We start from the raw sequence: 23,371 nt of genomic DNA, 5'->3' as shown, positions 1-23,371 counted from the left end.
CCCTCGAAAGACAAAGTGACCTCTTGCAGCAGGGGAAGACTGAAGCAAGGGGTGCCAGGAAGAACTGGAGTCTCTGGAGAATAAAAGCTGGAAGTATGGCCCCGAAAGTTCCCAGCCCCGGGTGGTCAGTGGTCTGACTTGCACGGACCGGTGGCCTTGGCCAGGAGTGGTCCTGCGGGAAGCACCTTTGCCCAGGCTGTAATTTTAATTTCCACTGGGTGCTGGCAAAGCCCCCCTGGGGGTGAGCCCCAGTGCCTGGCAGGAGCGGAGCGGGCTTGTGGGGAGGTGTTCACCCGGTCAGCGTCAGGAACCATCCTAACTGAGGCCTCGGTGAGTGCTTTTTGTGTGACTGGAGAGTGAAGCTGTGTGAATGACCTGGCTATTGCTCAGTGTACTCCTAATTAAAGTGCCTTTTACTCCGTGTTCCCAGGCTGCCTCTTTCCCTTCGGTCGCCGTGTGTGTGCCGGACACCTCTGGCAGGACTAACCCTGTGGCTTTTATGTCCAACGTGCTGTATGCCTGCAGGTAAGAAAAGCTGGGAGTGCAGTCCCTCTGCTTTGGTTGCTGTGTCTCTTGGGAGTTGTTTCGGAGGGGAATGAGAGAGCGATTTGGTTTGAAGGGGACCTTCAAAGGCCACCCTGTCTTCCGTGGGCAGGGGCACCTTCCACTCTCATCCCTGGTTGGATGCTGCAGGTCCCATCCAGCCTGGCCTGGAACACTTGCAGGGATCCAGGGGCAGGCTCAGCTTCCCTGTGCGGTGTGCTCTAATAGCTCTCCACTGGCATGGTGAAAAATGTTGTCAGTGTGTTTTGTTCGAGGATGGGAAGCAGGACCGGGGTGAAAATTGCGTTCTCTGAGGTGCAGAGGGAAATAATTCTCCTTTGAAGTCAAATGGGTTTTGCACGAGCCTCGTCTGCCTTATGTTTGAATTGCTTTCTGTTCTCGGCAGTTGTTTTAAATTAAACTTTTATTTTGTGTCTCCCCCCTCAGCATCCTGTCCGAGACAAAGCTACCTTTCTTTCCTCGTGGGAATGGACCGGCCGGGCTTTGGCAATCTGTCCCCTCGAAAGACAAAGTGACCTCTTCCAACAGGGGAAGACTGAAGCAAGGGGTGCCAGGAAGAACTGGAGTCTCTGGAGAATAAAAGCTGGAAGCGTGCCCCCGAAAGTCCCCAGCCCCGGGTGGTCAGTGGTCTGACTTGCACGGACCGGTGGCCTTGGCCAGGAGCGGTCCTGCTGTCCTGTAATTTGAATTTCCTGCCCAGGCTGTAATTTTAATTTCCACTGGGTGCTGGCAAAGCCCCCCTGGGGGTGAGCCCCAGTGCCTGGCAGGAGCGGAGCGGGCTTGCGGGGCCCTCCTGGCAGGCGTTGTGTCTAAGGGAAGGGTAGGGGGGCCTTTGTCTGTCCCAGAGGAGCTTCAGTGTTCTTTGTTGCTCTCTGGAGGACTAAGAACTAAAAAAAATAAAAGCAAACGAGAAAGAAAAGAAAAGAAAATGAAATGAAAAATAAATAGAATAAAAAATTAAGGCAATAAAGAAGGAAAATGAAAGAAAAAAAATCAAAGCGAGCAAAGTAAAAAGGCCCTAATAAAATGCCAAGTGAAATGAAAGGGAAAACCAGGGCTTCTTGGGCACCCCGGGGTTTACTCCCCGCCCCGCCCCGCCGTCCGCCCCGTGACTTGGGGGTCCCCCCTAAAGTATGAGAAGGGGACCCGAAAAGGTGGTCGGGGAAGGGCGGGGAGCCGAAAAGGCAGCGGAGGGGGTGCCGCGAAATGTGAGGGAGGGGCCGGGGCAAAGCGGGCGAGGCGCGCGCAGCGAGAGCGAGCGAAGGCGGGCGGTGTGGGGGGGGCAGGCAAGGTGGCGACGGCGGCGCATGCGCAGTCGTAAGCGAGACGCCGGCGATCACGAGGTAAGTGAGGGCGGGCGGGCGAGGGCAAGCGGCGACGCATGCGCAGTGGCTCCTGTGCCGCTGCAGCGCTCCCCGCTCGACTTGAGGGCCGGCTCCGGCGGCACGGCGGGAGCTGCGGTCTCCCGTCTCTCCCGGGGTGTGCGCGGGGGGAATAAGGTGAAGATTTTTGGGGCGAAAGCGCAGAAATTAGCGAGGGTCGTTGTCCGGGTAAAGCGGGGCACCGGAAGTAGAGAGCGACCGGGCTGTTTTGGAGGGCGCACCACCCGGACCGGAAGTGCTGCGAGGCCGTACACAAAGATGGCGGCGCCATGACCGGAAGTTCTCCAAGGCCGTACACAAAGATGGCGGCTCCGGCCCGGAAGTCGCCCCGAGGCCACACTCAAGATGGCGCCGCCAGGACCGGAACTTAGCCCGGCCACACTCAAGATGGCGGCGAGAGGCCCCCTCGCCTCAGAGAGGCGTTTTTCCTGGTGCCTGACCTCCGCTCCGCCCCGGACCCCCGCCCCGCGCCCGCAGCGCCGTCTCGCCGCGCCGCTTCCCGCTGTGGGGACGGGGCGGGGCGCTCGGCGGCGCCGGGCGCGGGCGGCGGGTTCGCGGGCGGCGGCAGGCACCGGCGCCGGCAGCCCCCTCTCGGCGACGCGGCGCGCCGCGCAGGCGCAGGACCCCAGGTGGTCGCCGCCCTCCCGCCCGCTCCGCTCCGCTCCGCTCCCGCCGTGCCCCGGAGATGCTGTCGGGGCTGCGCCGCCGCCTCCCCCCCCCGGAAGCGACCCACGGCGGCGGATCCGACGTCGGGCTCTGCAGGAGATCGTCGCCGGGGTAAGCGGGGGCCCGGCGGGGGGGCGGCGGCTGCTCTTCTGCCTCTCCCGCGGCCAGCGGGGCCTGCAGGCAGGGGAAGCGACAGGCAGGTTTCTCGCCTCTGCGGAGACACTCGCACCTGCGTGCCGCCGCCAGGAGAAGGGGCGGCGAGAGCGGCAGGCGGCAGGGCCGGGCTCGGATGTGCCCTGGCATCGCACCCCCCCCCGCGGGGAGGGTCTGTGCCGCCTCAGGGACAGAGGAAGCGGATCTTGCAGGACCCCTTTGTTCGCTCGTTGAGCTCGCAAGAGACACAAGGGGCATGAAATCCCAGGGCAGCTGCGCCTGCCGGAGGGGTTGCAGGGAGAAGCAGCTGGGGGGGGGGGGGGTTTGCTCTCTGCCCCTTTGCCACCTTCCCCTCGCTTCCCTGGGACTGCAGGGAATCCCAGCTCCCCTTGGCTTCTCCGGGGGCCTCGCGGCAGGGTTTCGAAGTGTGGCCCTGAGATTTTCTGGCCTTGGAACTGATGGCTGTTTCGGGGCACGTCTCCCCGGGCAGTGTGTCTTTTAACGCTTGCCGGGGCAGGAGAATTACGGCGGAAGAAAGCAAAGAAAGCCCAGAGCCTGGAGTAGGCAGGCCCGGGCCTCTGGCGAGCCCAGGCCTTGCTGCTCGGTGCCGATTGTGCCCGGGGCTTCTTCCTCACCGTTGGGGTCCAAATGAGAGGGGAGCAAGAGGCAGAACAGCCCGCTGCTGCTGCTGCTGCTGCTGCTGCTGCTGCTGGGGCTGAACTGTCTGCAGTGCCCGGGGGCCGGGCAGGACTTGGCCCCGATGCCTGCATTGCTCTGCAGCGGCCAGGGAGGGGTCCCAAAAGTCATCCCCCCGCCTGCTGTGCTGCACAGCAGGGGCTGGCTAGGCCGGTTCCCGGCCGGGGGAGCCCGGGGGAGGCCGTGCTGGGGCTGAGGGGCTGCTGCTCTCTGGGCCTCTCGGGGTTTGCCTTGAAATCCCAAAGCCTGGGCCTACGCGGGGGGGAGGAGGCAAAGGGGACTGTAAATTGGTCTGTTGGGGAGTGTTTTGGGGCCGAGTTCATGCTCTTGGCTTGTTGTGTGTCAATTCCCAGCCTCGGTCAGGGCTTCGCGGGGAGCGTTGCTGCTGCTGCTGCCGCTGCCGCCGCCGCCGGGAGAGAGAAGTCCTTTGGGAAGCCGGGATAAAAACAGCAACTCTGTGAATTGCCCAGCTTTTCCTAGGGAAGGGCAGGTTTTAGGGAAGAAAGGCCCGTCCTCGCGAAAGGCGCCGCGGGTCTCGCAAGGGGGGGGCCGCGCGGCTGCAGTGCCGTTCCCGGCCGTGTCCGCCAGGCGGCGACTGCGAGGCGGCGCCCGGCGGTCGGGGCGGGCTGGGAAGCGGAGAGCTGGAGTGTTTTGGCACTGCCGGGCTTCTCCGAGCTTCAGTCCGGAGTCGGAGCTTTTTGTGGGACTGCACAGCGAAGCTGCCTGTGGGAATGACCCGGCTGTTGCTCGGTGTACTCCTAACGACAGTGTCTTTTACTCCGTGTTCCCAGGCTGCCTCTTTCCCTTCGGTCGCCGTGGACACTGTGCCGGACGCCTCTGGCAGGACTAACTACCGTGGCTTTTACGTCCAGCGTGCTGTGCTGTGAACCTGCAGGTAAGAAAAGCTGGGAGTGCAGTCCCTCTGCTTTGGTTGCTGTGTCTCTTTGGGAGTTGTTTTGGAGGGGAATGAGAGAGCGATTTGGTTTGAAGGGGACCTTCAAAGGCCACCCTGTCTTCCGTGGGCAGGGGCACCTTCCACTCTCATCCCCGGTTGGATGCTGCAGGTCCCATCCAGCCTGGCCTGGAACACTTGCAGGGATCCAGGGGCAGGCTCAGCTTCCCTGTGCGGTGTGCTCTAGTAGCTCTCCACTGGCATGGTGAAAAATGTTGTCAGTGTGTTTTGTTCGAGGATGGGAAGCAGGACCGGGGTGAAAATTGCGTTCTCTGAGGTGCAGAGGGAAATAATTCTCCTTTGAAGTCAAATGTACTGGGTTTTGCACGAGCCTCGTCTGCCTTATGTTTGAATTGCTTTCTGTTCTCGGCAGTTGTTTTAAATTAAACTTTTATTTTGTGTCTCCCCCCTCAGCATCCTGTCCGAGACAAAGCTACCTTTCTTTCCTCGTGGGAATGGACCGGCTGGGCTTTGGCAATCTGTCCCCTCGAAAGACAAAGTGACCTCTTGCAGCAGGGGAAGACTGAAGCAAGGGGTGCCAGGAAGAACTGGAGTCTCTGGAGAATAAAAGCTGGAAGCGTGCCCCCGAAAGTCCCCAGCCCCGGGTGGTCAGTGGTCTGACTTGCACGGACCGGTGGCCTTGGCCAGGAGCGGTCCTGCCGGCCTGTACTTTTAATTTCCTGCCCAGGCTGTAATTTTAATTTCCACTGGGTGCTGGCAAAGCCCCCCTGGGGGTGAGCCCCAGTGCCTGGCAGGAGCGGAGCGGGCTTGTGGGGAGGTGTTCACCCGGTCAGCGTCAGGAACCATCCTAACTGAGGCCTCGGTGAGTGCTTTTTGTGTGACTGGAGAGTGAAGCTGTGTGAATGACCTGGCTATTGCTCAGTGTACTCCTAATTAAAGTGCCTTTTACTCCGTGTTCCCAGGCTGCCTCTTTCCCTTCGGTCGCCGTGGACACTGTGCCGGACACCTCTGGCAGGACTAACCCTGTGGCTTTTATGTCCAACGTGCTGTATGCCTGCAGGTAAGAAAAGCTGGGAGTGCAGTCCCTCTGCTTTGGTTGCTGTGTCTCTTGGGAGTTATTTTGGAGGGGAATGAGAGAGCGATTTGGTTTGAAGGGGACCTTCAAAGGCCACCCTGCTTTCCGTGGGCAAGGGCACCTTCCACTCTCATCCCCGGTTGGATGCTGCAGGTCCCATCCCTTCCACTGGGGGCAAAGGGCCGGGTGAGCGTGGGATCCCTGAGCTGTGGGGTTGGGCTGTGCTGAGTGGGGCAGGTGGGTCCCCGTTGGTGAGCCCGAGCCTTGGCTTGGGGGTTCAGGAGCCCGGGGGGCCGAGCTGGGGGGTGTTTGCAGCTCTGCCAGGTCTGGAGCTGACACAGCGCTGGGGAGAGCCTGGAGCTGGGCTGGGCCGGGGGACAGACGCAGGGGAGCTGGGGGAGGGTTTGGGACTCCCTGGGGGGAAAGGAGGGATGGATGGGCTGGATGGAGCCACAGGCCTGTGCTCCTGGGAACACACTTGTCCAGGGCGCTGGGATCCGGGTCAAACTCCAGTTCCCCTCGTGTCCAGGGATGCAGGGTCTGAGCGATTGGATTTCCCTGGGGGTTGCAGGAGACCAGGAGTGAGAGGAAACATGGTGCCAGAGCAGGCTGTGTTTCCCTGTGAGGACAGAGAGCCTGTGGGCTGAGGTGAGATTGCTGTGAGTGTTGGGATGAGCATTCCAGAGAATGGGGAGCTTGGAATTCCAGGTGCTGATGGAACCATCGCCTTAGGTGTGTTTAGTTTGTGTCTGTGGGAGCTGGGATTAGGGCTGGAGAGCTGTTGCTGGGAACAAAGGGTGGAGAAAACCTGCTCCACGGATGTGTAAGGAAGGATGGAGTAGCAGGGAAGGGGAGTATTTCTAGACAGTATCAATATTCTCCATGTGGGATGGAGCAGCGATGGGGGTGGTTGGGTTTGGCCTGGGCTGGTCAGGATCCACCATAAACAACCCACCAGACCCTGAACCCTCACTGGACATGTCCAGCCCCTCAACAGAAACCCAAGTCCTTCATTAACTGTTACAGAGGACAAATGGTTTGTAATTGCTTCTGATCTGTGGAGAATCTCCTTTGGAATGATCAAGCAGAGAGCGTACCAAGGCAAGCAGAGCATTTCGTTTGGCTCTTTTTTTTTTTCTGGTTTGTCATTTTCTGTTTGGCTTCAGTGTATTTTGTGTGCTCCTGTTCAGGAGGCAGTGTATTTTTACCTTGAAATTCGGGGTGATTTTGTTTGTTTGTTTAGGGTTTTTTTCTTTCCCAGTTGAATCAGGCCTAGTCCGATGTTGTCCTACAGGACTGCTTTGGTGCTGGGTCAGAGAGAGAGAAGGGGAATGACTTTTCATTCTCTTCCAAGCAGAAGTGGGAGGTTGTCTTGCCCCTCCCCAAAGCACTGCAGGCACATGGGAGTAGCTCCTTGCTGACCCACCCAGTTCTCTGAGAAACACCTGTGGGGGAGAGGTTTAAGTCTTAATGACAATGCTCTGGTCTCTTGGTGGCAAAGAGTGGGTCCTACAGTTCCAGCCTGATGAGGGAGAACAGGAACCTCTGTTCTTCGTGCAAACCTTCTGTTGCTCCTTGTGCAGTCTTTTCTTTCCGTTGTATGTGTTACTGTCCAGAATCTCTCCGAGGAAAGCTGTTAGAAATTTAGAGGTAGGACTGGGATTTGGGTCTGTTCCCTACAAACTGCTGCAAAGCCTGAAGGACCGGGCTGATGACTGCTCTTAACAAAGGGGGTTTATTAATATTCTGTCAGATTTCCCTCAGCTCTGGGCAGGACAGGCAAGGGTTCGGGTCGGGAATTGTGCAAGCAAGACCTGTTATTTCTCCTGTGCGTGTGTCAGTTTGGCAGAGCTGGGACAAGGAGGACTCGTGCGGGCACCTCCAGAGACAGCGGGAACGGGAGCGTGCTGCGGAGAAGGAAAGTTCCAGGGGGTGGGTGCTGAGAAATTTGTCCTTCCCTTGCCCTGTGCTCTGCACTTAGCAATGGATCAAGTGCAGAAGTTTCCTGGGGACCCTGGAAAATGAGGCCGGGTCTGCTAAGAAAAGTGGGGCCAAAAGAGCAGGACCTGGGTCTGCGAGTGTGGGAGAAACAAGGGCCGGGTCATCCTCTGCCTCCAGGAGGGAGGGCAGCAGGAAAGGCCACGGACTAAAGCACTGAAGTGCCGTTCCCCAGGGAGCCCCTGCCCAGCACTGAACTTGCTTGTGCACTTGCTGTCCCTTTCCCAGCGGAGCCGAAGCGTCGGGTGCGGGTGCCGGGGGGATGGAGCTGCCAAGGACAAACTGGGAGGGTGTTTGCGAAGGAAGGGGGGAGAAGGAGCTCTTGACGTGCTTTTTTTCCTTCTTCATCCCACAGAATTGCCACGAGAGGAAATACCTCAGAGGGGCTTCCCTCCAGATAAGCCCTGAATATGCCAGGAGGTTTCAGCCGGGAGGAAAGGAGCTGTGGAAGAAAAGCAGCCTAAAAATAGCCAGTGGGGATCATCAGGTTTTCCAGCCAAGAAAAACAAGGAGAGAGATGAGGGAATCGGGTTCCAATTCCTAATGATTTGGTGGGTGCAGGAATGATTTCTGCATGTTTTCCGGTCCCTTTTGATTCCTGGGAAGATTTTAAAATGATGGCTTTAGCAATCAACTAAATTGGAGATGTTGTTTTTGAGAGGAAATGATGCCAAATAAATGCAGAGAGAGAGTGTGGAATCATCCGGGGATCCTGGAGTGGTTTGGGTTGGAAAGGATCTCAGGGATCATCTCCTTCCATCCCCTGCCACAGGCAGGGACACCTTCTAATAGACATCCAGCCTGGCCTTGGCCACTTGCAGGGATGGGGCAGCCACAGCTTCTCTGTGCCAGGCCACCTCCCCACCCTCCCAGGGAAGAATGTTTCCCTTATGTGCAATCTTTCCCTTTCTTCTCTGCAGGAAGTGGGCTGGGACAAGGGAATTGGCTCCCAGGAGGCCGAGGATCAGAGCAGGCTCTGCACAGGGGACGACTTCCACTTCCGAACGGGGAAGGGCACCTTCGTCCCCACCCCCGGCACGGGGACGGAGTAACATCTGCCTGCAGCTGGCTGGAGTTCCTGTTGGCTCTGGGCTTTCTGTCCACGGGCCAGGGATCATGGCCAGAGTCCTTCAAACCTGGGGCACAGTGGCCTTCACAGCATCCCTGCAGCCCTTCCAGGGCAGGCTACTGCCCATCGGCCCCTGATCACAGGTGGATGTAGAAGTGATGGTGTTTAGGGAATGTTGATTGTATTTCCCTGACTTTAGCAACGTGGTCATTAAAAAGAGAAAAATAACAAGTCTATGGAAATGCCCTGCACGTGGGAGCTTGCAGCGCTCGGGATTAAACTTGGCTCTCTAATGTTAAAACTGTGGGCGAGGGGCGGTGGCCGAGCAGGGCCAGCGGCGGTGCCGGACGGGGCCGGCCCGGGGGTCCCTTCCCCGCGGGGTCGCAGCCGCGGGACCCGCCCCCGCCCCGCGCGGCCCCTCCCGGCGCGCCCCGCCCGGCGTTGGGGGCTGCGGCCGCTCCCGGCGCTGCCGAGGCTGCCGGGGAGGGACCGGCCTGTGCCGGGGGCACGGGGTTTGTTCCTTGTGTCCGAGGGCGGCGGCGGCGGCGGGAGGGGCCGGGGGAGGGCGGGGAAGCCGCGGCGGGGCCCGGGGGCTGCAGCTCTCTGGCTTTCCGACTGGCTTTGCAGACATTTGCCACCTTCAGAGGAGGCACAAATCCCCGCGGAGCTGAGCAAGGGGTGCGGGGAGTGCAGGGAGCTGGGGCGGGGCTGTGACCAGGGCAGGGTGTGCGCAGTGCCCCAAACCCGCACCCAAAACCGGCCCGGAACAGCCCCAGAGCCCAGAGCGAAGCGCCGCGGGATCGCGCCGGGCCCGCCCCTCGACCCGCCCAGGCCCCGCCCCCCGACTCGCCCCGGCCCCGCCGCTCGGCCCCACCCTGCCCGCCCCCAAGAACGCCGCCGCCCCCGCTGCCCGCCTCGCTCCCCTTGTCCCGGGAGAGCTCCCGGCCGGGCCGTGACCGCGGAGCTCCCACCGCCCTTCCCCGGCCCCAGCAGCGCCCGCCGGGGCTGCGGCGGCGGCGGGATCAGCGCTGAGGGAACGGGGGCGGGGCCGCAGGGCCAGGCGGGCTGGGATTGGGCGGAGGCGCTCGAGCGCTGATTGGGCAGCGCTGCCGGCCCGCGGTATAAAGGGCCGGCGGGGCAGGTGGGGGCGGTTGTGTGTGAGGGCTGAGGGCGCGGCCCCGCTGCTGCCCGGGCTGCGGAGGGGAGAGCGCCTTGGCCGATGGGTTATGGACCGGGGGAGCCGGGGGGCGTTTAGGGGCGCCTTGTGCTGGGCAGCGGGGGCCGGGTAAGCCCCTTACCTGCCGGGTGACCCCGGGGGGAGCCGTGGCCGGGCTGCGGGGCTGGTGCTCTCTGGGTGTCTCAGGTTTTGCTTTGGGATCCCAAACCCTTTCCCCGTGCAGGGTTATGAGGCAAAGACTGCTTTAACTTGTTTTTTTTTGTGCTGCGTTAATGCTTTTTACTCGTTCTGTGTCAATTTGCAGCCTGGCTCGTGGTTTCCCCTGGTGCTGGGGAGTGGAGGCGAGTTGTGCTTCCTGCGGGGAGAGAGAAGGGCCTTGGGAAGCTGCTCCATGAGCCACAGCTGTGCCGAGCCCGGGAGTCTGTCCAGGTAAGAGCAGGGCTTGTACTGCCAGGGAGGAGCTGGGTTTGCTGTTGGAAGATAGAATATGCCCGTGCCTTTAAATGCAAGGACAGGCAGAAGCTGGGAGGGACCCTGAGCAGGTTTGGTGGCACGACAGCAGTTTGAAAAGACCTTGACTGTGGGGGAAGTGACCAGGAAAAATGATTCCTTTTTTGCAGGGAGGCAGTTTGCAAGGACAGGGGGGTTGCTGTGCTCTCTAGCAAAAATACTGCCCTTGGGATGTCCAGGGTGAGGAAATGTTGGCCACGTGTGGGCTGGAGCAAAGGTGTGTGGGTGCCTGTGTGTGACACCCGTGGGTGTGCAGGAAGGGGGTTCTGGTGCCATTGGAGCTGCCAGGGAGCCAAAAAGGGCACAGTTGTCTGAAAAAGGCAAAAAGTCTCAGCCTCTGTTGACACCTGCACCAAAGGAGATGCAAAGTTTCCCTTTCTCATCTGCAGACTTCACAAAGCTCCCCAGGAAAGGAAGCTTTAGATTCGTCCCCAGCTTTATGCTAAAGGTTTCCTTTCTCCTATCTCAGCACCCTTTCTGCTGTTGGGAGAGCATGAGGTGGATGGAGAGGATCCCCAGGCATCTGCAGGCACAAGGGACTCGTACAACTGCGATTTTCCTACAGCCCTTGTGGAAGGGACTTCCAGGATACTCCTGGGAATGTGCCAATTCTCCTGCTGGAGCTTTTCTGTGAAATATTTGAACACAAAGGGTAAAATTAAGTCAGGTCTGTTCTGGAGTATGTTACACTTGTGCAAAACTCCTTTCTTCTGTTTATTTTCTGTTCTGAAAAGCACAGTCTGGGGTTCCTGGGCACTTCCTATTGAGTGATTCCATGAAAAAAATTTTGTATTGAAAGGGGAAAGGAACTGTCTGTGGGAGGTCAGGTGTCCATGATAAAAGCTTTATGTTTTTCAGTCAGATAAGCCTTAAAATATCTCACAGTGTATAGGAATGCCTGGCTTCTAAAACTCACAGCTGAGTCTTAGAGGCCTCTTTGAAAAGCTGATTTCAGGCAGCAGAATTGGCCCCCAGGAGGGACTCTGTGCCTGCTCTCCCGTGGCTCCAAGGGATCTCTGGCCTATTACCTTTTAATAGGTAGCCTTGAGTGTGTCCTTGTTGCACCAGTGGGCCTTGTCCACCTCCCCATCTTCCAGGGGATATACATATTAAAGTTTCAAATACTCTTCCTAATCCTTTGGTGGCTTGAGGCTCTCCCCTCAGGAACTGCAGGAACTCCTGGTGCCGCCTGGGCCGATGGATTGGACGCCCCAGCCCCTCCGTTCCTGCCCAGCCCCTGGGGCCGTGTCCAGTGGTGGCACTGCCAGCCCTGCAGGGGAAGTGGGAAGGGCCTTTGCAGGTCTGGTGGGTCACATTAACAGCAGGTAGTTGCAGAACAAGGTCCTTCAGTTCAGAAAGCTCCTTTTGATTGGTGAGCAGAACAAAGTGGATCGTTAAGAGTTCCCATCCGTGTTTGTGTCTCAGCCTGTGTTAGGATTCAGGGCTGTCAGGTGTTGTCACTGAGGAGTCAAACTGTGCTTTAAATAAAGAGACACTGGCCTGATGGCCCAGTGTTAAGAAGAAAGGGGGAATGATATGTGTGTTGAGATGTAACAAGGGCTGATCCTTTTTGCAGTGGGATGGAGCCTGGAAACTGCCCAGAGCTGAGCCCAGGGATTGAAAGGGACCAAGCAAGGGAGGTGAAGGAAGAAGGGAAGTGAGGCAGCAGGCAAGCAGCACCAAGTTGCTGTGTAAGCAGGTGAGTTGTGTTGAGGTTCCTCAGGCAGGCACTGAGGACTTGGAGGGCTCCAGACAGAGCAGACCTGGGAAGGCCCTCGGTGAAGCTCCTTGGAAACCTTCTAAGGGTAGGTGTGTGTGGTGATAAGTGTTGGGATTGTCCTGAATGTGGAACAGGAATGCAGGGAAGCAAAATGAACCCTCCTGTAATGCTGACCCCTCCCATCAGCTGCAGTGGAGACACCTGTGTGTGCCCTTTGGGAGCTGATTGCCAGGACCCCCCGTGGGGCTGGGATCATGGCAGGGTGTTGTAAGCAAGGAATGCCTGGCTTCTTAAACTCACCAGCTGAGTCTTAGAGGCTTCTTTGAAGAGCTGATTTGAGGCAGGCAAATTGCCCCCCCAGGAGGGACTCTGTGCCTGCTCTCCCGTGGCTCCAAGGGATCTCTGGCCCTTCACGCCGGCACCGAGATTTTCTCGGGAAGGGCCTCAGATCCCCGGACCAGTCTGGGACACAGGCAAGATCCCCCTGCAGTTTGGGACCAAATTGGGCCCCCTGGAGGGACAGTGCTGTTGGTGCCCCCCGGGTTGGGGCACCCCGAGGACTCCAGCGCGCACCGAAAGGATTATTCGGGGAGATCCTCGGGGTGCCCGGCCCTGGGGAGCTCAAAGCAAGGTCCCTGCCATGGATTCAGGCATTGCTGAGAGTATCCCAGGGGTCCCTGTCCCTGCTAGACATGGAGCTCTCTACTGGGCTGTAATTGGGTGATAAAAGTGGTGCTCCAAGTGCCAAAGAAGTGTGGGATTGGGATTAAGAAATGAGCAGTGAGGGTCCAATTGGCTGTTTTCTCTGGAATGTGACTGTAAGAGCTGCAGGAGTGCCAGGTGTGTGTTCCAGTGCCCAGCATTTGGTTTGCACCTGTCCTGGTCAGACACAGGTCCAACTTGCTCAGTCCTTAACCCAAGAGAGGGAGAATTAAGGACTGGCAGTGTTAAGGTGATTGGTGTGTCAGGGGTCAAACTGGGAAAACATTGGGGAATTCCTCAGTTTGTCTGTTTGCCAAACTCACCCAAACCTGTGCTAGGAAGAGATGGACTGGAAAAGTTGAGGCAGAAATGGAATTGGAAACTGGGACTATTGACACTGTAATTGCTGAAACTAAATGTGTCCAAGCAGCAGCTCTTGTTGTGCAGGGAATAACTCCTGTCAGCAGCAAGGCCCCGACTGAAGTGGCAGCTGCAGTTGTTCCTGTGGTGTGGGCCAGTGGAACTGCAGGAGAGTGGAAGAGGGCAGAACCTGTAGGTATTACCCCTGATGTGGGATCTCTCCTGGTAAGGCCAAGCCAGTATCCTTTCAAATCAGAATGGCAGCTTGGATTGGTTGCAGGAACAGCTGAATTTGCTCCTCCTGGTTTGCTTGTAGAAGGTGAATGCCAGAACCTGCCAAGAAACCAATGGCCAAGGGGATTGATTAGTGCAGGACCTGAGAGAACCCCCTGAAATGACAACCTGGAGTAGTTTCCAGTATTAGATTGCAAAGATGGCCTTTGCTGCCTCTCCTTGAGCAAGGAAAGCCAAGAAACCTTTGCTTTTGCAGGAGAAAATGGGGCAAGGGGGCAGGAAGAAGAGAAGCCCCGTGACTCCTCCCTGAGCCCCAGCCAGCCCCTGAACTGCCTCCCTGGGAATGGTGGGACGGGCTGGACTCTGGATTGCTCCCTCTGCATGTGTGGTAAGACTGTTATGCCAACTTCTCAAACAGCCTGTAAGCATTTGCTGCCTTGGCTAGATGGTGCAAGGGCAGCCTTTAAGGAGGTGAAGCATTCCCTGAGGAGAGCTCTGGGTCTGCCAGATGTGTCAGAACTGTTGGAAGCATCTTTGGTGGGGAGGGCAAAGAAGGGACAAGGTGTGCAGTGACCCCCCTGAGAAGGGACTTGGAGTTAATGGTATCCCTGATGGTGAACTTTGTGGGCTGTTCCCCCTGTAGGGCAGGTGACAGTCCCAGCTACAGGGATGGGAAAAATGGTTAAAAGGGAGCCCCAAAAGCTGGAAATCCTCCTGGAGGCTCTTGGCAAACAGAGTTTCCTGAGTTCCCCCTGACAGAAGGGTAGTTAACAGCTTTGAGTGCTGGTAGATCCTTTGAATAGATAGCCTTGTTGCCCCAGTAGGCCTTGTCTAACTCCTCATCTTCCAGGTGATATACATATTAAAGTTTCAAATGCTCTTCCTAATCCTTTGTTGTCTTGAGGCTCTCCCCTCAGGAACTGCAGGAACTCCTGGTGCCGCCTGGGCCGATGGATTGGACGCCCCAGCCCCTCCGTTCCTGCCCAGCCACTGGGGCCGTGTCCAGTGGTGGCACTGCCAGCCCTGCAGGTGAAGTGGGAAGGGCCTTTGCAGGTCTTGTGGGTCACATTTACAGCAGGTAAATTTGCAGGACAAGGCCCTTGAGTTTAGAAAGCTCCTTTGGATTGGTGAGCAGAACAAAGTGGATCCTTCAGAGTTCCCATCTGTGTTTGTGTCTCAACCTGTGTTAGGATTCAGGGCTGTCAGGTGTTGTCACTGAGGAGTCAAACTGTGCTTTAAATAATGAGACACTGGCCTGATGGCCCAGTGTCAAGAAAAAAGGGGCAATGAGTGTTGAGATGTAACAAGGGCTAATCCTTTTTGCAGTGGGATGGAGCCTGGAAACTGCCCAGAGCTGAGCCCAGGGATTGAAAGGGACCAAGCAAGGGAGGTGAAGAAAGAAGGAAGAAGGCAAGTGAGGCAGCAGGCAAGCAGCACCAAGTTGCTGTGTAAGCAGGTGAGTTGTGTTGAGGTTCCTCAGGCAGGCACTGAGGACTTGGAGGGCTCCAGACAGAGCAGACCTGGGAAGGCCCTCGGTGAAGCCCCTCAGAGACCTTCTAAGGGTAGGTGTGTATGGTGATGAGTGTTGGGAATGTCCTGAATGTGGAACAGGAATGCAGGGAAGGAAATGAACCCTCCTGTACTGCTGACCCCTCCCATCAGCTGCAGTGGAGACACCTGTGTGTGCCCTTTGGGATCTGATTGCCAGGACCCTCGGGGGGCTGGGATCATGGCAGTGCCTTGTTAGCAAGGAATGCCTTTCTTCTTAAACTCACCAGCTGAGTCTTAGAGGCTTCTTTGAAGAGCTGAGTTCAGGCAGGAAAATTGCCCCCCCAGGAGGGACTCTGTGCCTGCTCTCCCGTGGCTCCAAGGGATCTCTGGCCCTTCACGCCGGCACCGAGATTTTCTCGGGAAGGGCCTCAGATTCCCGGACCAGTCTGGGACACAGGCAAGATCCCCCTGCAGTTTGGGACCAAATTGGGCCCCCTGGAGGGACAGTGCTGTTGGTGCCCCCCGGGTTGGGGCACCCCGAGGACTCCAGCGCGCACCGAAAGGATTATTCGGGGAGATCCTCGGGGTGCCCGGCCCTGGGGAGCTCAAAGCAAGGTCCCTGCCATGGATTCAGGCATTGCTGAGAGTATCCCAGGGGTCCCTGTCCCTGCTAGACATGGAGCTCTCTACTGGGCTGTAATTGGGTGATAAAAGTGGTGCTCCAAGTGCCAAAGAAGTGTGGGATTGGGATTAAGAAATGAGCAGTGAGGGTCCAATTGGCTGTTTTCTCTGCAATGTGACTGTGAGAGCTGCAGGAGTGCCAGGTGTGTGTTCCAGTCCCCAGCATTTGGTTTGCACTTGTCCTGGTCAGACACAGGTCCAACTTGCTCAGTCCTTAACCCAAGAGAGGGAGAATTAAGGGCTGGCACTGTTAAGGTGATTGGTGTGACAGGGGTCAAACTGGGAAAACACTGGGGAATTCCTCAGTTTGTCTGTTTGCCAAACTCACCCAAACCTGTGCTAGGAAGAGAGGGACTGGAAAAGTTGAGGCAGAAATGAAATGGAAAACTGGGGCTATTGACACTGTAATTGCTGAAACTAAATGTGTCCAAGCAGCAGCTCTTGTTGTGCAGGGAATAACTCCTGTCAGCAGCAAGGTCCCGACTGAAGTGGCAGCTGCAGTTGTTCCTGTGGTGTGGGCCAGTGGAACTGCAGGAGAGTGGAAGAGGGCAGAACCTGTAGGTATTACCCCTAATGTGGGATCTCTCCTGGTAAGGCCAAGCCAGTATCCTTTCAAATCAGAATGGCAGCTTGGATTGGTTGCAGGAACAGCTGAATTTGCTCCTCCTGGTTTGCTTGTAGAAGGTGAATGCCAGAACCTGCCAAGAAACCAATGGCCAAGGGGATTGATTAGTGCAGGACCTGAGAGAACCCCCTGAAATGACAACCTGGAGTAGTTTCCAGTATTAGATTGCAAAGATGGCCTTTGCTGCATGTCCTTGAGCAAGGAAAGCTTCACTTGGAAGTGGACTCTGGTTTTTGAGAACATCCTAAGCTCAGTGTGGTTTTGGTATCACTAAGTCCTTATTTTATTTGCCATTTGTCTTAAATTGTATACACCTTTAAAGTGCCAGCTGTGTTTTGAAGACATTCTTACAGTTGTTTCAAGTGAAATTTGGAATGTTACACATTTAGAAAGAGATGATTTTCCTGTGAATAAACTACTAAAACAAAGGGGGGAGTGAGGAAAGCCAAGCTCAGGATATAACCTTACCAACTGGTTTGGGAAGTTGTTTACCTAAATAGCCCAAATTGGTTTGAGCTGCAGCACAAATGGGGGGGAGAAGGAGAGGGTTTGTGTTTTGACAGTTCTTGAAGTTTTTTGCAGGGACTACTGCCAGGTTCTCTTTGATGTCCCAACCCCATTAGCATGGGGAAATGTGTGTTTGGCTTAGAAATAGGAGTGTGTATTTCCCTTTGAACTAGAGGAATGTTTCTATGTCTTTGAATTTTAAATTGCACATGAAGCAGAAATATGTTTGTGTTTTACAGGTGATATTTTCATGAAAATAGAAATGCATCACTGGATCTCACTCCTCTGAGGGCAAACCACCAGCCTGCTCATTTCTGAGTCCCTCAAACCCAGTGCCATGAACTCAGAGGGGTGTTTGGGTGCAAATGTGCTGAGTGGTGGTGGCCCCCGTGAGATGTGAGCAGCTGGAAATGTGTGTGTGTGTGTGCAGAGCTGGGCTGGAGCCCTTGGGATTTGGCTCCCAGATCCCCCCCAGCCTTCAGGAAAACCAGAGGCCACCGAACCCTGAGTGAAGGGAGTCCCATCTGCAGAAGGGTTTTTAGGTTGGGGAAAAGCTCTCCAGAACAAAGCCTGGGTTCCAAACACCTTCAGCAAAAGTCAAGGAGCACAGACCCTGAAGTCATCAAGTTATGAAGTTTGGTTCAAACCATTTGCTTCTCAGTCAGTTTGAATGAAGTGTTAAAAGGAGAACTTAAATAAGGTTAATTTCTGATGGAGAATAGTGGGAAGAAGTGAAGTGGTTTAAGTTCATTAAACATGTTTTATATCAGTCCATGGTTATTTAATTGAGCATTGTTTGGAATTTTTCTTTTTGCATTTGTTCCTTGTGTGCTTTTCTCTATCTAAGGGATGGTTGGAGGTCTTTCTGATTGGTTGGATGTTTTTAATGTCAGTGCTAGACTGGGGTGGACAGTCATTGTAACATGATTTAGAGTTTGATGCATTTTATTCTGTGTGCTCTGTTTGATGTCTCGTGTTCAGCGAGTGACTGGGCAGAGTTTGGCCCAAGCCTTTGTTTTTCAAGTGAAAACCCAAAAGGGGAAGCAGCAAGGAGACAGAGTTTGGGGTAAGACTGTACCAGCCCCCCCAAAACTCCTTTGAGACCTCCGGAAAGGAGGACATGGACTCCTATTTAGGAGAAGAGTTTTAGACATGCAGCACTGGAGAGAGAGGAAGGGTGAGCTGAGAAGGGTGAGCTCTGAGCTGAGAAGCTCAGAGCGTCCTGGAGCTGGACCGGGACGGCCAGATGGAATGGGGGGGGTTGACCTTGGCCCCCCTCGCTGCTGCTGCCAAGCCTGGCAGCCTGAGGCAGAGCACAGGAGCTCTGGCAGAACTCTTGAGGCAAAGGCTTGCAACTGAATGCTGCCCAAGATGTTCTGACTCAGGGGTGAATCCCCTGAGGAAAGGACTTTCACGAAGATGCCCCTGCATTTGGTGATATGCCTGTGGTGATGTGAGTCTGGTCCCTGCTGGCAGTCCACAGGTGAGGCCTTCGCTTGGACCGAAGGAGAGCCGAGGGGCTTGGAGACCCCCTTGTGTATGTTGAACAGAGATCCAGCTACAGCAACCCAGTTACTGCTGCATGGAGGACAGAAGAGGAGCTGCTGCTTAAGGACTGGAAGGGGTCTGTCCTTCTTTCCCTCCTGGACTTTTATTTGGAGGAGAGAAGAGATCTGGTCCATTGTAAATGCTATATGCCATGGTAGAGATAGTTGTGATTGTGTGTATAATGTGATATGGTATTTATTTGTGCAGTCATTGTAATATATTCCCTTTCCCCCACTTGGAGTCTGGTGTGTTTTGTCTGGAAAAAACCCATCTCACATTAGGTTGAGATGTGGGAGGGGGCTTAGACTAGGGGATTGGATTTTGGGACTATCTCAAACCTTGACATTGGGTGAGTTCTGGGTCATTTTTTGGGGAGATTTGGGTCAGTTTCTGGTCATTTTTTGGGGAGATTTGTTTGAGTTTCTGGTCATTTTTTTGGTAGATTTTTTGTCACTTTCTGATCATTTTTTGAGGAGATTTGAGTCAGTTTTTGAGTCATTTTTTGGGTGATTTGGATGAGTTTCTGGTCATTTTTTTGGGGCAGATTTGGGTCAATTTTGAGTCAATTTTTGAGATGATTTGTTTAAGTCTTGGTGTCAGTTTTTTGGGGTTTTGGGGTCAATTTCTGGTCATTTTTGGGGAGTGATTTTGTGTCATTTTGGATCAGTTTTGGTGGATTTTTTTGCATTTTTTGGGTCAAATTTTGGGCCAATTTGGGATTTAACCCACTGCTGCCACCTGCTGATGAACACGGAGTACTGCAGCCGGCCCCAAAGGAGGCGCCTGGCTCCGCCCCCTCGAGCTCTGGCTCCGCCCCCTCGAGCTCGTCCCTCCCCCTCGCCTGTGGCTCCACGTGCCCTCCCCTCCCCTGCGGGGCAGCCCCAGGGGGGGCCAGTGAGGATGAGCAGGGGGAGGCCCCGCTGGGGGAGCAGCTGGGAGCACTTCATGTGGGAGCTTTTGCAGGGGAGCAGCCCATTGCAGGGAGTCTCTGAAGCAGTGATGGTGAGAGCACCTTGCAGCAGCTGCAGGAAGCCCCTGCGTGTGTCTGGAGATGGATCATCGCTCAAGGAAGGTGCCAGGAGATGAGCCCTGTGCCAAGAGGCAGTGCAGGAGAGGGGAGTAGCGCATGTGACCAGGTGGGGGAGCGTGGGGGTGCAGGGAAGATGCAGCTCGGACGGGAGGAAGAGCTCAGAGGTGTCTTTTACTGAGATGAATATGCAAAACAGGGAGTGAGGTGGAATATAAGCATTGGAGGTGCTTGGGCAGGGGAGCCAGGACGCAGGGGAGGGGGTCACTTTGCTGAGAACCCAGAGTTCCAGGAGGCTCTCTGAGGAGCAGTCAAAAGGAGTTTCTGCTTTGGGGCTGGTCTCCAAAGGAAGGCACCTGAAACTGCTGCTTCTGATATATCCGTAAGTATGAGAGGCTGTAGGAAGCTCACTGCTGTACCAAGCCAGTAATTTCCACAGATATTTTGCTATTAAAAACAGTGAGTTTTATTTCCTCTGTGCTCAAAACCTGATGGTATTTGTTAAACTCACTTGCTAAGTTGTGCATTGCTTGATGAACCCTTGCCTCTTTCCCTTTCCCTAGAGAGATAATTGGTCCTGCCTTGGAAGCAAGAGAATGCCCTGCTGTCTGGGGCTTTTGCTGTTTTTTTTCCCCAGCTCACCTTTCACTGAGTCACTTGGACTGGGACAAGCCCCCTGTGAGCCTTAGCTGGTGCCTTGTGTGGTTATTGTCAGCAGGGGAGAAGGGGAAGGGCACAACTTTCCATAGTATTGGTCCATGTCCTCCTCTGTACAAAAGCACATGTTCAGGAAGTGTGATGTAGCCTTGAACTGCTCTGCCCAACATGTAGACTCAGAAATCAGTGGAACAGGTTCCTTACCATGCATCATTAGCATGCTGAAATGCTGAGCTGATTGAGGCCAGGGTTCTGCAGTGTTCTCAGGAAGAGTGGTCAGGAATGTTCAGTCAGGAGAGCAGGGGTTTGCGGGGCAGATACAAGTTGCATCCATGCGCTTTGAAGATTGTCTCGTGTTCATTTGTTTCTGTGAATGATTATTAATGAGAAGTAATGTAATTTAACCATTAATTCTGGCAACTTAGGGGCTATAATTTTTTCTCTTGACTTTTCATAAAGAATTGTGAACACCTTTAGCCAAAAATTTCTTGCAAAAACAAAGAAACAAAACCACCCAGAGAACAATTGCAGGCATCAGTGAAAAAAAGAGAAAAAAACCCCAAAACTAAAAAGCTGGAACTGACAGCTGAGACTTCCAAAGTCATAGAGATCAAACAGGAAACATCTAGACTCTCCCAAAATTGAATACGGACAAAGATACCTCCCAGACAAAAGCTACCACACCAGAAAGCTCTTGCTGCTTAAGGAGTGCCCAGGCTGGCCCAGCACCTGCTCCTGAAATTAAAAGGGCCGGTGCTTTCTTTGCTGTGGAAAAGGGCTGTTGTTTATTTTTAGGAATCCTGTGCTGGAACTGGCAGTCCGACTCCCAAAATTGCATCCAGATGAAGATTCCTCCCAGACAAAAGGTGCCAGGACAGAGAGATGTTGCTGCCCATGGAGTGCCTAGGCTAGCCCACCAACTGCACCTGAGACCCTGAGGGTAAGCACTTTCTTGCCTGGGAGAAAGGGCTGTTGTTCGCTTGCAGAAGTCCTGCAGTGAAATTGCCAGTCCAAGACCCAGAATTGAATACAGACGAGGATTCCTCCCAGACCAAAGCTGCCAGCACAGAGAGCTCTTGCTGCCCACCGAGTGCCCAGGCTGGCCCACCAACTGCACCTGAAACCAAAAAGGTAAGGGCTTTCTTTCCTGGGGAAAAGGGTTGATGTTACCTTGCAGGAATCCTAGAGCTGAAATGGGCAGTCCAACTCCCAAAATTGAATATGAACAAGGACATCAAATGTAGCACACCAGAAAGCTCTTGCTGCTTTAGGAGTGCCCGGGCTGGCCCACCAAGTGCTCCTGAAACTACAACAGTCAGTGTGTCCTTTGCTGTGGAAGAGGGTGTGGATCATTTTCAGGAATGCTGCCCTGAAACTGCCAGTCCGACTCCCAAAAATCCATATGGACCAAGATTCCTCCCAGACAAAAGGTGCCACCACAGAAAGCTCTTGCTGCTGAAAGAGTGGCCAGGCTGGCCCACCAAATGCACCTGAGACCCGAAGAGTAAGCGCTTTGTTTACTAGGAGAAAGGGCTGTTGTTCACTTGCAGGAATTGTGCCCTGAAATTGCCAGTCCCAGTCTCAAAATTCCATACGGACAAAGATTCCTCCCAGACAGACGGTACCACCACACAAAGCTCTTGCTGCCCACCGAGTGCCCAGGCTGGCCCACCAACTGCACCTGAAACCAAGAAGGTAAGGGCTTTCCTTCCAGGGGAAAAGAGTTGATGCATGAATCCTCGAGCCGAAATGGGCAGTCCTGCTCCCAAAATTGCATACGGATGAGGATTCCTCCCAGACAAAAGGGCCACACCAGAAAGCTCTTGCTGCTTAAGGAGTGCCCAGGCTGGCCCACCACCTGCTCCTGAAACTACCACAGTCAGTGTGTCCTTTGCTGTGGAAAAGGGTGTGGATCATTTTCAGGAATGCTGCCCTGAAACTGCAGGTCCGACTCCCAAAAATCCATATGGACTAAGATTCCTCCCAGACAAAAGGTGCCAGGGCAGAGAGCTCTTGCTGCCCGTGGAGTGCCAAGGCTGCCCCTCCAACTGCACAGGAGACCCTGAGGGTAAGCACTTTATTTCTTGGGAGAAAGGGCTGTTGTTCGCTTGCAGGAGTCTTGTCCTGAAACTGCCAGTCCCGGTCCCAAAATTGAATACGGACAAAGATACCTCCCAGAGAAACGGTGCCACCACACAAAGCTCTTGCTGCTGAAAGAGTGGCCAGGCTGGCCCACCAACTGCACCTGAAACCAAGAAGGTAAGGGCTTTCCTTCCAGGGGAAAAGGGTTGATGTTACCTTGCAGGAATCTTAGAGCCAAAATGGGCAGTCCAGCTCCCAAAATTGAATACGGATGAAGATTCCTCCCAGACAAACAGTGCCACCACACAAAGCTCTTGCTGCCCACCAAGTGCCCAGGCTGGCCCACCACCTGCACCTGAAATTAAAAGGGTCAGTGCTTGCTTTCCTGTGGAAAAGGGCTGTTGTTCGTTTTTAGGAATCCTGCGCTGAAACTGCCAGTCCGACTCCCCGTATTCCATATGGACAAAGATTCCTCCCAGACAAGAGGTGCTAGGACAGAAAGCCTTTGCTGCCCACGGAGTGCCCTGCCTGACCCACGAACTGCGCCTGAAAGCCAAAGGTTCTATGCTTTCTTGCGTGGGGATAAGGGCTGTTGTTTGCTTTTTTCAGCCCTGAGCTCAAACTGCCAGTTTGACTCCGAAAATTGAATACGGACGAGGATGCCTCCCAGACCAAAGGTACCACAGCAGAAAGCTCTTGCTGCTTAAGGAGTGCCCAGGCTGGCCCACCACCTGCACCTGAAATTAAAAGGGTCAGTGCTTGCTTTGCTGTGGAAAAGGGCTGTTGTTTATTTTTAGGAATCCTGCGCTGAAACTGCCAGTCCGACTCCCAATATTCCATACAGACCAAGATTTCTGCAAGACCAAAGGTGCCAGGACAGAGAGCTGTTGCTGCCCACGGAGTGCCCAGACTGGCCCACCAAATGCACCTAACGGCCAAAGGTTCCAGGCTTTCTTTCCTGGGAATAAGGGCTGTTGATCGTGTTTTTTAATCCTGTGCTGAAACTGTCAGTCTTACTCCCAAAATTGCATAAGGATGAAGATTCCTCCCAGACAAAAGGTGCCAGGACAGAAACCTCTTGCTGCCCATGGAATGGCCAGGCTGGCCCACCAACTGCACCTGAAAGCCAAAGGTTCCAGGCTTTCTTTTCTGGGGGTAAGGGCTGTTGTTGTCTATTTTCAGCCCTGTGCTGAAACTGCCAGTCCGACTCCCAAAACTGAATGCGGACGAAGAGTCCTTCCAGAAAAAAGGTACCTCCACAGCAAGCTCTTGCTGCCCATGGAGTGCCCAGGCTGGCCCACCAACTGCAACTAACAGCCAAGGATTGCAGGCTTTCTTACCTGGGGGAAAATGCTGTTGTTTGTTTTTCAGAGCTTGGCACCGAAATTGCCAGTCCCAAAACTGAATACAGATGAAGATTCCTCCCAGACAAAAGGTGCCAGGACAGAGAGATGTTGCTGCCCATGGAGTGCCTAGGCTAGCCCACCAACTGCACCTGAGACCCTGAGGGTAAGCACTTTCTTGCCTGGGAGAA

At 55.0% G+C, this 23,371-nt stretch overlaps 3 long non-coding RNA genes across 5 annotated transcripts; all 3 read left to right on the top strand.

Moving 5' to 3' along the window:
• The first annotated feature begins 102 nt into the window (after window positions 1-102).
• On the top strand, window positions 103-1,553 carry LOC135415234 (uncharacterized). The gene is made up of 3 exons (XR_010431022.1): window positions 103-330; window positions 431-525; window positions 991-1,553. It is a non-coding gene; the product is annotated as an uncharacterized LOC135415234 (long non-coding RNA).
• Window positions 1,554-6,865: 5,312 nt separating this feature from the next.
• Window positions 6,866-8,747, top strand: LOC135413916 (uncharacterized). The gene is made up of 2 exons (XR_010430485.1): window positions 6,866-7,998; window positions 8,368-8,747. It is a non-coding gene; the product is annotated as an uncharacterized LOC135413916 (long non-coding RNA).
• Window positions 8,748-11,730: 2,983 nt separating this feature from the next.
• On the top strand, window positions 11,731-14,829 carry LOC135413915 (uncharacterized). Of its 3 annotated transcripts, none has more exons than XR_010430483.1 (4): window positions 11,731-11,902; window positions 13,476-13,607; window positions 14,124-14,248; window positions 14,546-14,812. It is a non-coding gene; the product is annotated as an uncharacterized LOC135413915 (long non-coding RNA). The 3 variants fall into 3 exon arrangements; XR_010430484.1 differs by lacking the exon at window positions 11,731-11,902 and adding an exon at window positions 12,837-13,402; XR_010430482.1 differs by lacking the exon at window positions 11,731-11,902 and having other exon boundaries at window positions 13,443-13,607; window positions 14,546-14,829.
• Window positions 14,830-23,371: the final 8,542 nt, after the last annotated feature.

Source organism: Pseudopipra pipra, chromosome 5 (genome assembly GCF_036250125.1).
Source record: "Pseudopipra pipra isolate bDixPip1 chromosome 5, bDixPip1.hap1, whole genome shotgun sequence".
Classification (NCBI taxonomy): domain Eukaryota; kingdom Metazoa; phylum Chordata; class Aves; order Passeriformes; family Pipridae; genus Pseudopipra; species Pseudopipra pipra.
The sequence above is the reverse complement of the archived record's forward strand: the minus strand, read 5'-3'. Positions and strand labels throughout refer to the sequence as shown.